Below are 10,666 nucleotides of genomic sequence, written 5' to 3' on the forward strand. Positions count from 1 at the left end.
ACGATACTGCTGGATCTGCGTGAACAACTGTGGTAAAGCAACATGCCTCAGATTTCAAAAAGATTAAGTCCTTTCAGCAAACTCATCTTAAAGAATCCCCAGAACCAATAATTAGGAAGATTTGCACCAGATTAATTTTAATTTTAAACTGCTAAAATTAAGCCAGAGAAAACTCTTTTTAAAGATATCTCCAAAAGTAGAAAGTGCAGGTACATGTCGCTGTCTTTACTTAAATTATAGCTGTGTATAGATGAGGTAAAAATGCAGGCTGGATACCCATGAAAGAAAATCTGAATGAACAGACATAGCTGATCACATGTTCAGAAATTACTTGTATGGAAAGTGTCCCTGGAGAGAGCTGTGATTATCAGACAATGGAGAAGTGCATGATTTTCTATGAGCAAAACATTAGCATTGAAGCATTTTTGAGTGAAGGAAATCCAGAAGTGTTTCCTATACAAACAGTGAGCAAAAATGTTCACTGTTTCCCAATTATCTCTGTAGTGAATGGTCCTGAATGGCTCTTAAAACAGGGTATTTAACCCAGATTATCTAGAACAGATATCCTTCTTAAGGTACCTTTCTGTCTCCATTAACTACAAGGGAAGCTTGCACGACCAGCTTAGCCTAAGTGTCTTAGTAAACCACTGCCAGACCAAGTCTCTGGGATTTTTAAGAATCAATAATCATTTAAATTCTTGCATTTTTCATCTCACTAAGAAGTATGATTGACTTGGTCTACAAATACTTCCCATTGCCATGACCCTGAAGACAGATCCTAAATCCTTTGTTTAGTATTTACCATATCCTTGTTTCAGTGAGTTCCTTCTAAAATAGAGTCAACAATATACCTGGAAATTCATAGAAATTTGCTTAGAACTGGGGAAAAAAAAAAACCCCACAACAAACGCCCTCCCCCAAACAGTGAAGGAGGCATGGATTTTGTTGATGGGTATCATTCAGGTTTTCCAAGGCTAGCTGAAAAATTTCTCTCCAATCTCAAAATTAAAGATCCCCCCCTTTTTTTTTTCCTGAAAGGGCAAGTTTTCCCATACATAATACATATTTTTCTTTGGAAAAGTGAGAGCCTAAGAATGAAAGCTTGGAATGAAGAGTTGGCCAAGAACCCAGTGTTTCAGGGTATGTGTAACTAGTGTGCCCCAGTAGTGCTGCAGAACAGATGCCCCATGTCCTTACACTTTTCCATTTCCAGGGTATGCAGGTACACTTTACGTTTCCTGAAATGTGCCTGTGGCCATACAATCCTTCCCAAGTTTCTTGAGCCATTTTTCTCTCCAAAATGAGACACCATGGGAAATATGACCCAGTGCAAAGAAAAAAACTGAGTGCATATGGCCACTGAACCACAACTCACATAAATGATTACTGTAACATTTAACAACAGTTTTTTTCTCTCAGTTAAAATATTTGAGACATTCTTTTCTTTTGAAAACTCAAGATTTTTCATGTGACACAGAAAGCCATTTCCCACCACTGGTGACATTTATCCCATTCCCCATACTGCAGTTTTATTGCAACTTAATCATTTCTAGGTGTCAACTTTGCTATTTTACTTATGCTATAAATGACTTCTCAGGCACCTGCCTGCTGGAACCACGTGAATACCTCAGCATTTTAGCTCTTATGTATGAAAAAGGAAGTTTCTGAATCACGTATTATTGGAGAAAAATATGAAATCAAGCTCTGAAAGACAGAAGATAAAGAGGAAATTTTGTAGAACTCTGGAAAGTGATGGAAGAATGCTGGCTCATGTATTTCTGCAGTTTCTTCAGTGGGATTTCTGACCAAGAACAATATTTCAGTATTAGCCTAAGATAGCTAAGAATTAATTTTATCAGTGGAAACGAAGAAGTTACCTACATGAGCAATGACCCATTGCTGGAGCTATTGGACAAGATAAGTCAAACCCTGTGGTGGGTACTTCACTAATGGGTATAACATTCCCTTTTTAAAAGAGACAGTTCCCAGATTGTTGGGTGCTTAATGACATCTGTGAAAGGTGTTTTTCTAATTAGTAACTAAATTTAGACTATCATTCCTCAGATGCTCTGCAGCATGCCTGCTGCATAAAAATATCCCTTTAAATGATGTCTTTGTCCCATGCCTATTTGTGCTGTGATTATCAAGAATAAAACTCTTCCGGCAGGTGTTTTTGCTTCATGACAAAGAGCTGATAGCCTTGTGAATTGAAGTATTTTTTTATGGTCCCATAACTCATTCAAACCTACACTGCAGGATGACTCTGTGGTTGAATACATACAGAAAAACGCAGATGAATTCTTGCGATGCCCTTGCTTCACCAATTCTGCAATTAAACCACATGGTGTTGAGAAACAGGAACACACTGAAACTAATAGACCCACCTGCAAGGTTCTCAGCACTGTGCTATGCCGTCAGCACCTCAGTATCAGGGATCTGAAGGAACACACATTAAATATGACACCTGAAAGTAATACAATCCATTACAGCAGTGCTGGCTTTGGAGAGGACTTGACAGACAATGAAGTGATCAAAGGTGCTTTGATATGTCTAATTTTGGCTTACACAGCTGAGTTCTTCTATAGCCAACAGAGGTGATGAGAATAGCGGTCTCTCTTGTGTCTTCCTAAGGGTCGGACCAACAAATAGCATGGCTTATGCAAGTGACAGTGATGCAGCATTTCTTTTTTTCTCTATTATAAATTTAACTGAATGTCCTTTTTTTTTTGGTTCTAAACACTGAGATTTTCTAGGAATTGTGAGAGAATTAGTATTACTTTGCAAAAGTTAACCCTTCAGCAGACTAATTGCCAGTATGTCTTTCGGTAGACTATGCAGTTTTTCTATTTGCTACCAGGGAAATGTGTGCCTTTCTGTATTCTCACAGCACAGGTGTACTTAACTGGGAAGGGATTTTTACATCAATAAGAAGTAATTTATGAATGTGTTATATTTGCAGTGTTTCTATGAAGCATCGTAACAGTTATATTGTCTCTGCCAACTACACAGGGTAATAATACATCAAATCTATTACATGAATGTTTTGTACAAAATACGTAATAGAATTATGAATTAAGTTGGACTGAGACACAGATGTTTAAAAGCAACAGTTGAAATTTAAAATCTCAATGAAAAAACAAGCCATTTTCTACTACACAGAGACTTAATACCTAGTGTTCTACCAATGTTTAATAACCTAAATATCTATCACAACTTCCATCACTCAGCACTAGACATTTGCAAATTAAACAGCACATTTGAAACCTTATTACCCACCACGGCAATGATTAGTGTAAGGCAATAGGGTATGGCACACACATCAGCCCAGATTCCCTAAGAGCGTTTTCGAAAATTTTTCATATAATTTCAGATATTCCAAATGCTAACCAGATTTTTTTTTTTCCATGACTTCTAGTGTGTTCTTCACAATGACACAGGAGATAACTGATGATGTTATTAATAACTGTCACTGTTCAGATGAATAGTGCCATGAGTATGCAAACTAGTTGGTTACCCCTGGATCTACCAACAGGACCCTGAAGCCATCCCAGGGACAGGGGCAGGGACAGAGGGAGAGATAAAACAAGGCAAGGCTGAGGGAGCCACACCGAGGGACTCTTGGCTGCAGCCCACACAGTTCACATCCCAGGCTCTGTGAGCATCGTCTTTGCCAAAATACTTCACTGAGGAAACCGGGGTTGTGAGAGAGTCCTGGAAGGGTGGAAAGCCAGAAATAAAAATTTTACAGTCGTTTCTTGGTTCTATTCCTGTGTCCTAGTTCCTTCCCTGACCTAACTTAAGACAAGCCTGCTTTTAGCAGATTAATACCTGGTCTACTGGGACCTGGGTTGGTGGAGACCTAGACCTCTGACTGTTAAGTGGCATAGCTCATTCTGTGAAAGTATATTCACCCAGCCAGCTGTTTCCCATTTTTTTTTCTTTTTTTTTTTGGTGAAGAGCCAAAGAGTGAAATGACTTGGCTCACATAATTTTTTCTCTTCCTACTCTCCATATGTTTTCTCTGTGGAAAGACTAAGGATGGGAGAGCATCAGATACTTCCTTTCCGGTACTTTTTGGTCTATGCTACGGCACATGGAGGACAGGGAGTTGATTCGAGACAGCCAGCATGGCTTCACCAAGGGCAAGTCCTGCCTGACCAACCTAGTGGCCTTCTATGATGGAGCGACTACCCCAGTGGACAAGGGAAGAGCTATGGATGTCATCTATCTGGACTTCTGTAAGGCTTTTGACACGGTCACCCCCAACATCCTTCTCTAAATTGGAGAGAGATGGATGGACTATTCAGTGGATAAGAAATTGGCTGGATGGTCGCATCCAGAGCGTAGTAGTGGTCAACAGCTCAATGTCTGGATGGAGATTGGTGACGAGCGGTGTCCCTCAGGGGTCCGTATTGGGACCAGTACTGTTTAATATCTTTATCAATTACATAGTGGCATCGAGTTGTTGTGGAAGGTGGCAAAGCTGAGCTACATGAGCATGCAGAGCACACCTGAACAAGATGTAAACAGCACGTGGCAATAATGGCTAAGATTGTGTGGCTATAATAGCACAGGAATGTATATAAATTACAGAGACTGTTAATATGTTTTGGAGGGCTTTAAGGACTTTGTTTAGCTGCTTAAAAGTAGTTGTTCATGATAAAACAGAACTCATAGCTTGCATAATGCTTTTGCTTTATGTTGACCTATTCTCTCACTGGAGGAATAGGAAGATTTGGAAAGCCCCAGAGACAGTTTGAGCCAGGCAAAGGAGAAAAGTAGCAGCTAGCCTAAAAACAGGAAAGAGAAAGAAGCCGCCTAGAGATGAGAGAAAGGATTCGAGAGAGAAGATGACCCCAGCCCCAAGTATTACTATTGACCAGACTATGGTGTGAGGGTTGGGAATTTGGATTGTAAAAGGGTGTAATTGCCCAGGGATGTTAGTGTTAGGGGTCCCTCTCTGGAGGCACCCAGGTGGAGCTGTCTAAATTTTTACACCATAGATAGAATAAATTACACTTTTTATTTTGAAGGCCTTGATTAGAGATTCTGCTTTGGGAAACCTAGGGTTGAGCCTGAGGGAAGAAGCTGCGCTTCAGGGTGCGTGTGTTTGAGGAGTCAAAAGGCACACCTGTCAGCTGACTGGAGTTGCCCGCTGCGACGGGACTCCAGTCCTAACAGTTAAAGTCTTGGATGGTGTGTGTGCGACTCCTTGATTGGTGTGTGAATGCTTGGGCAGCAGCTTCTCCCTTAACAGAGTGCACCCTCAGCAAAGTTGCAGATGACACCAAGCTGAGTGGTGCGGTTGATGTTCCTGAGGGACGGGATGTCATTCAGAGGGACCCAGACAAGCTCAAGAAATGGGTCCATGTGAACCTCATGAGGTTCAACAAGGCCAAGTGCAAGGTTCTGCACATGGGTTGTTGCAACCACCGGTATCAATACAGGCTGGGCAATGAAGGGACTGAGAGCAGCCCTGCAGAGAAGGACTTGCGGGTACTGGTGGATGAAAAGCTGGACATGAGCTGGCAACATGCACTTGCAACCCAGAAAGCCAACCGTATCTGGGCTGCATCAAAAGAAACTTGGCCAGCAGGTCAAGGGAGGTGATTCTGCCCCTCTACTCCACTCTTGTGAGACCCCACCTGGAGTACTGCATCCAGCTCTGGAGTCCTCAGCACAGGAAAGACATGGACCTGTTGGAGCAAGTCCAGAAGGGGGACACAAAAATGATCAGAGGGATGAACACCCTCTTCTGTAAGGAAAGGCTGAGAGAGTTGGGGTTGTTCAGCTGGGAGAAGAGAAGGCTCCATGAAGACCTTATTGTGGCCTTCCAGTACTTAGACGGGGCTTACAAGAAAGATGGGGACGCACTTTTTAATAGGGCCTGTAGCAATATGACAAGGGGTAATGGTTTTAAACTAAAAAGGGTAGAATCAGACTAGATGTAAGGAAGAAATTTTTACGATGAGGGTGAAACACTGGAACACGTTTCCCAGAGAGGTTGTAGATGCCTCATCCCTGGAAACATTCAAGCTCAAGTTGGACGTGGCTCTAAGCAACCTGATCTAGTTGAAGATGTCCTTGCTCATTGCAGGAGTGTTGGACTAGATGACCTTTAAAGGTCCCTTCCAACCCAAACCATTCTATGATTCCATGATACTCTGTCTTAAAAGCATAGCTAGGATCTTGAAACAAATCCACCTTTGGCCAGCACCAAAGCATACACAGCAAAACTCTCATAATACTTTATGTTCATGCATCTGCTGCTGTTTAATTCAGGATACTTAGCACAATGCAGCTTACCTGCCTCGTACACTTTAGTTTTCCCATATGCTTCAAAACCTTCCAAAGGCGGTCTCACTCAAGCTGCTCATCCAATTCTCCTCCCTCCTTCAAGACTGGCTAAAGCACAGCAGAAAGATTAAAGAAAGACACAGCATGCTCAGCATTTACAGTTCTTCTCATAGGGAATTCACTACTCAACACACTACTGAAGGAAAGCTCCTAAAATAATTCAATGTCTGCAACTTATGATTTTACAGAAGTGTAGCTAATACAATGATCACTGTCTATATCCCAGAACAACTGACTTATCTTTAAAAGGAGTAAACTGCCTGAAAACCACTTTGCAGATAAGAGTTTTAACATTTAGATAGCTATCTATGAACAAAACCTTGATAAGAAATGGTTCCAAGCTATAGCTGCTGGGAAGGACAAGGGTATGTATTTCCATAATTACTTTCCTCCCCTTCTGCCTGTGTAAAGTACTTACTCATCTGTCATGCATCTTTAACATTTACTGGTCCTACTATTTCCACTTAGCCTAACTAAAGCTAAGCAGACTAACTGCCTGTAACGGTTATTCATCTATGCTAAAGTACAGCTCCAGTTCTTCTCTATTCTCTCTCTGACGGTTATCGTATATTATTTCCTACACTACCTTATAATAATATTACACCTAGACTGAATAAAAAGTTAGAACTGAGTGACAGACCTATTCCTCAGGGGCAGAACATGATCCCTGCCCTATTTCATTTACTAGTACAGCTGTAGGTTCAGAAACCACAGTACTGGGAACTATGTAAAAAATAACAGTAATGAATTATCTAAACCTTACCCAAACTTCCGAATGACCTTTTCAAAGTTCTAATTCTTCACAACTACAACAGGAGACATTGCCTTCCGTAAACTAATAGCAAAGAGGAAAAGCAGATTGTATCGTTAGTATCTTTACAGTAAATAGAGACAAGAACTGAACTGCTGCTTTTGCTTTTTTACCTTTGACCTTGCAAAGAACTGAAATCTAGTCTGCTCTGGATGTAGAAAAACTCCTACTTTTTAGCAAAAGACTGAAAATTGCAGCCTAATGAGCAATCACTTTTTTTCTGATTGAGAATGCCTTTTATGTGTGACATATAACCAGCCTAAACAGAAATTCATCCCCTCTTTCTAAGATGTAGCATGCCTACCATCTCTGGTAACATTCTACTGTTTTTTCAGATGTCAAATTTCACAGGAAAAATAATAGATAGACAAGATTTGAACAGCTACAACATTTGAAAAAAAACACACCATGTTCTGTTTCTGTGTGCACCAGGGAAGGAACAAAAGACTGTCTTGCCTGTAGGATTTTTAGATGCACAGTAGTTGTGTTACCTGATTGTTACGGTCTGCTATGACATGGTATTTCATCCCTCCTAAAGACTTCAGCTGCTTCCCACAGTGATGACGTGAATATTTCCTAGAAATAAACAAGGACATGGGGTGTGTAACTGTAAATTAACCAAAGCAGTGGGAAACTCTTTGGGAGAAAGGAGCAGGAGAGCAGACACATTTTATTTGGGCCCGGTAACTGTCCATTAAGAACTAAAGAGATTTTATGGACCCTAAAATTTAGGGGAATAATGAAATAGCTACACCTTTGTTCACTACCCCAAACCTCCAGCAAAAGGCTAAGCAAGAAGCACCAAGCACAGCCTCTTACAGATGTATAAAGGATTCTTGCTTAGAGACATGATGATATGAAACTGGTTTTAAATGCAACACAAAACAGTGTGCAGGCCTTTCTATCAGTAAGCTGAAGAGGAGTAAAGAAAACGTTGCTCATCGCTTGTGTTCTTACCTGCCCACAATTTACCAGGTATTTCTTCAGTACTTCTACAGTCTTTCTCACCATAGCCCAGCATGTTGGACAGGTAACTCGGCCTTTGTCCTGAATTTCCAAGGACCGTTGCTCTACCTGTCAAAACAAGAGGTTTGGAATAGAACTGCAAACATAGTATCTTTTTTTCCTTCCATGTGCACAATGAATCCCAGAAGGAAACAGGTCACATGCTACCAAACTTGTGTCCAGCTACACTTCAATAGGTTTAACTCATCTGCAGCTTTAAATGTGTCATGTGACAAGGCACGTATCACTCCTTTTGGGAGATCATTTTATAAACCCTCTTTAATCCCACCATCCCCTTGCGAAAAGTGTTCTTCCACTTGTTCAGTAGAGGTTTTTCCTTCATTCATTTTTATTGCACAATTACTTTAGCATGCAGAGTAAACCCTTCTTTCAGCAAAAGGGTTTTCACAGTAGAAGTATTCATAGATGTGACTGAACAGTTTCAGACAAAGTCCATGGCTCAGTTCTACTAACCAAATCTTTAGAACTCCACTTATGTTAGCCAGCAGTTTTGGCACTGAAAGTGAACAAAGCTGCACCACCAGGCCAAGTTACTCAACAGCCAGGCAAAAGTACCCTGTGTAGCATGGTTTCCAGTTCCTGGCCTCTTTTTGAAATGCCAAGCAAACGCTTGGCATAATCCACAATGATTATAAATTACTGAAATGGGTTCTGGGAAGAAAGTGGCTTAGCAGCCATCTGCTTGAATTCTTATCATAAAAAGATCTAAAGGCTTTCCTCTTTGCCCAGTAATAACAGGCAGGGATTGTCCCTCCCCAGGTGGCTGGGGGAAAAGTCTGTGAATCAAAAAGCACTTGGCAGAAAACTGGAGTATTTAATAAGTGCTGTGAGCTACACATACCAAGTCACTCCACTTGCTGAGTCAAGGCTAATGTTATTCTTCTAGGATGGACTGCTTGGGTCTCTGGCTACCACGTTACCAGTAGAGGTGATTTGGCAGCAACAGCTACAGAATTTTTCCTGCAAACATATTCTGCTGAGTAAAAAAGTATAAATATTTTATGAGTTTTATAGTGAAACTATTTTAACAGGCTTTTGCTCAGTTCAAAAAGTGATTCCTCCTTCACCGTTCCATTATGCAGTGGTAAAATCATGTAGAACTACACTATTAGGCAGTATGTTGTCCCTCCAATCTTGCTCTGCAGTACTGACAGTGCCAAAAGGACAGCAGCCAATTCTTCCTTGTCAACAGTAAAGTGAACAACAAAATGGAAACAACAGAAACACAGCTGTTGCTCAGATACAAACCCTAGAATCACATTTATCTTTTAGCTGCTTTACAAATAATTCGGAGCAATTGCTTCTTCTTCTTCTTCTTACCTGTGCCATAGGTTTCCGGTTCTTTCTGAACACAGTGGCCTTTCATTTTGGAGTTTTATTGTGTTCCAGCTTGCTGTTTTTTTCCTGTTATAACACAAACAAGAAAGACCAGAAGACTTAATTCTGCGAGCCTCGTTACAAAAAAGCAGAGATTTTTTTGCTAGGAGGCTGCTATTTAGTCTGCTGTTTCAAAGCTACTCATTCAGAAATGTTCAATGTGTTTTGGTTTTTTTTTAAAGGAATTTCAGGATCATGTTCCCTAGTCCCTTTCAAAATGCATAGCTATTTACAGCTGCAGGCATTAGTCCCATCCAGATATTTGTAATCTGTATGGTTGTTCTTACACAAAGCTCAGGGGATGGGTACTCTTCACACAGTATGGCTGAGCCAATTTAATGACTTCTTGAGAACCAAATGGACGGTCCCATTCCTCTACTCATTCCTGTCTTCTTTAGACTAAACAACTCTTATTGTTTCAGTGTTTTCTCATGGGTTATGCTTTTTGTTCTCTTCTCCCTGTTCTTTTCAGTTGGTCCACACATTTCCTGAACTGCAGTGCCCACTGCTGGAAACAGCACTCCAAGTGGGATCCTGCATTAGAGCAAAAGAATTACTTCATGTCTGAAAGTCCACATTCCTGCTTGAACACCTACCTTCCAAGCAGATCAACACTCCTGCCCAGCTTGGTGTCATCTGCAAACTTACTGAGGGTGCACTCGATCCCCTTGTCCAGATCACTGACAAAGATATTAAACAGAAATGGCTCCAGTACTGAGCCCTGGGGAACACCACTTGTGACTGGCTGCCAACTGGATTTAACTCCATTCAACACAAGTCTTTGGGCCCGGCCATCCAGCCAGTTTTTTACCCAGCAAAGAGTACACCCATCCAAGCCATGAGCAGCCAGTTTCTCCAGGAGAATGTTGTGGGAAACGGTGTCAAAGGCTTTACTAAAGTCTAGGTAGACAACATCCACAGCCTTTCCCTCATCCTCTAAGTGGGTCATCTTGTCATAGGAGGAGATCAGGTTAGTCAAGCAGGACCTGCCTTTCACAAACCCATGCTGACTGGGCCTGATCACCTGGTTGTCCTGTACATGCTGCTTGATGACACTGAAGATGATCTGCTCCATAACCTTCCCCAGCACCGAGG

At 41.3% G+C, this 10,666-nt stretch overlaps 1 long non-coding RNA gene across 1 annotated transcript; it reads right to left on the reverse strand.

The window, feature by feature from the left end:
- Positions 1 to 904: 904 nt before the first annotated feature.
- On the reverse strand, positions 905 to 7,652 carry LOC128141484 (uncharacterized). Its single transcript, XR_008235073.1, has 3 exons — positions 7,121 to 7,652; positions 6,307 to 6,405; positions 905 to 2,326 (listed from the first exon to the last, which is right to left on the reverse strand). It is a non-coding gene; the product is annotated as an uncharacterized LOC128141484 (long non-coding RNA).
- Between the last annotated feature and the right edge of the window lie 3,014 nt (positions 7,653 to 10,666).

Source organism: Harpia harpyja, chromosome 4 (assembly GCF_026419915.1).
Source record: "Harpia harpyja isolate bHarHar1 chromosome 4, bHarHar1 primary haplotype, whole genome shotgun sequence".
NCBI classification, from domain to species: Eukaryota; Metazoa; Chordata; class Aves; order Accipitriformes; family Accipitridae; genus Harpia; species Harpia harpyja.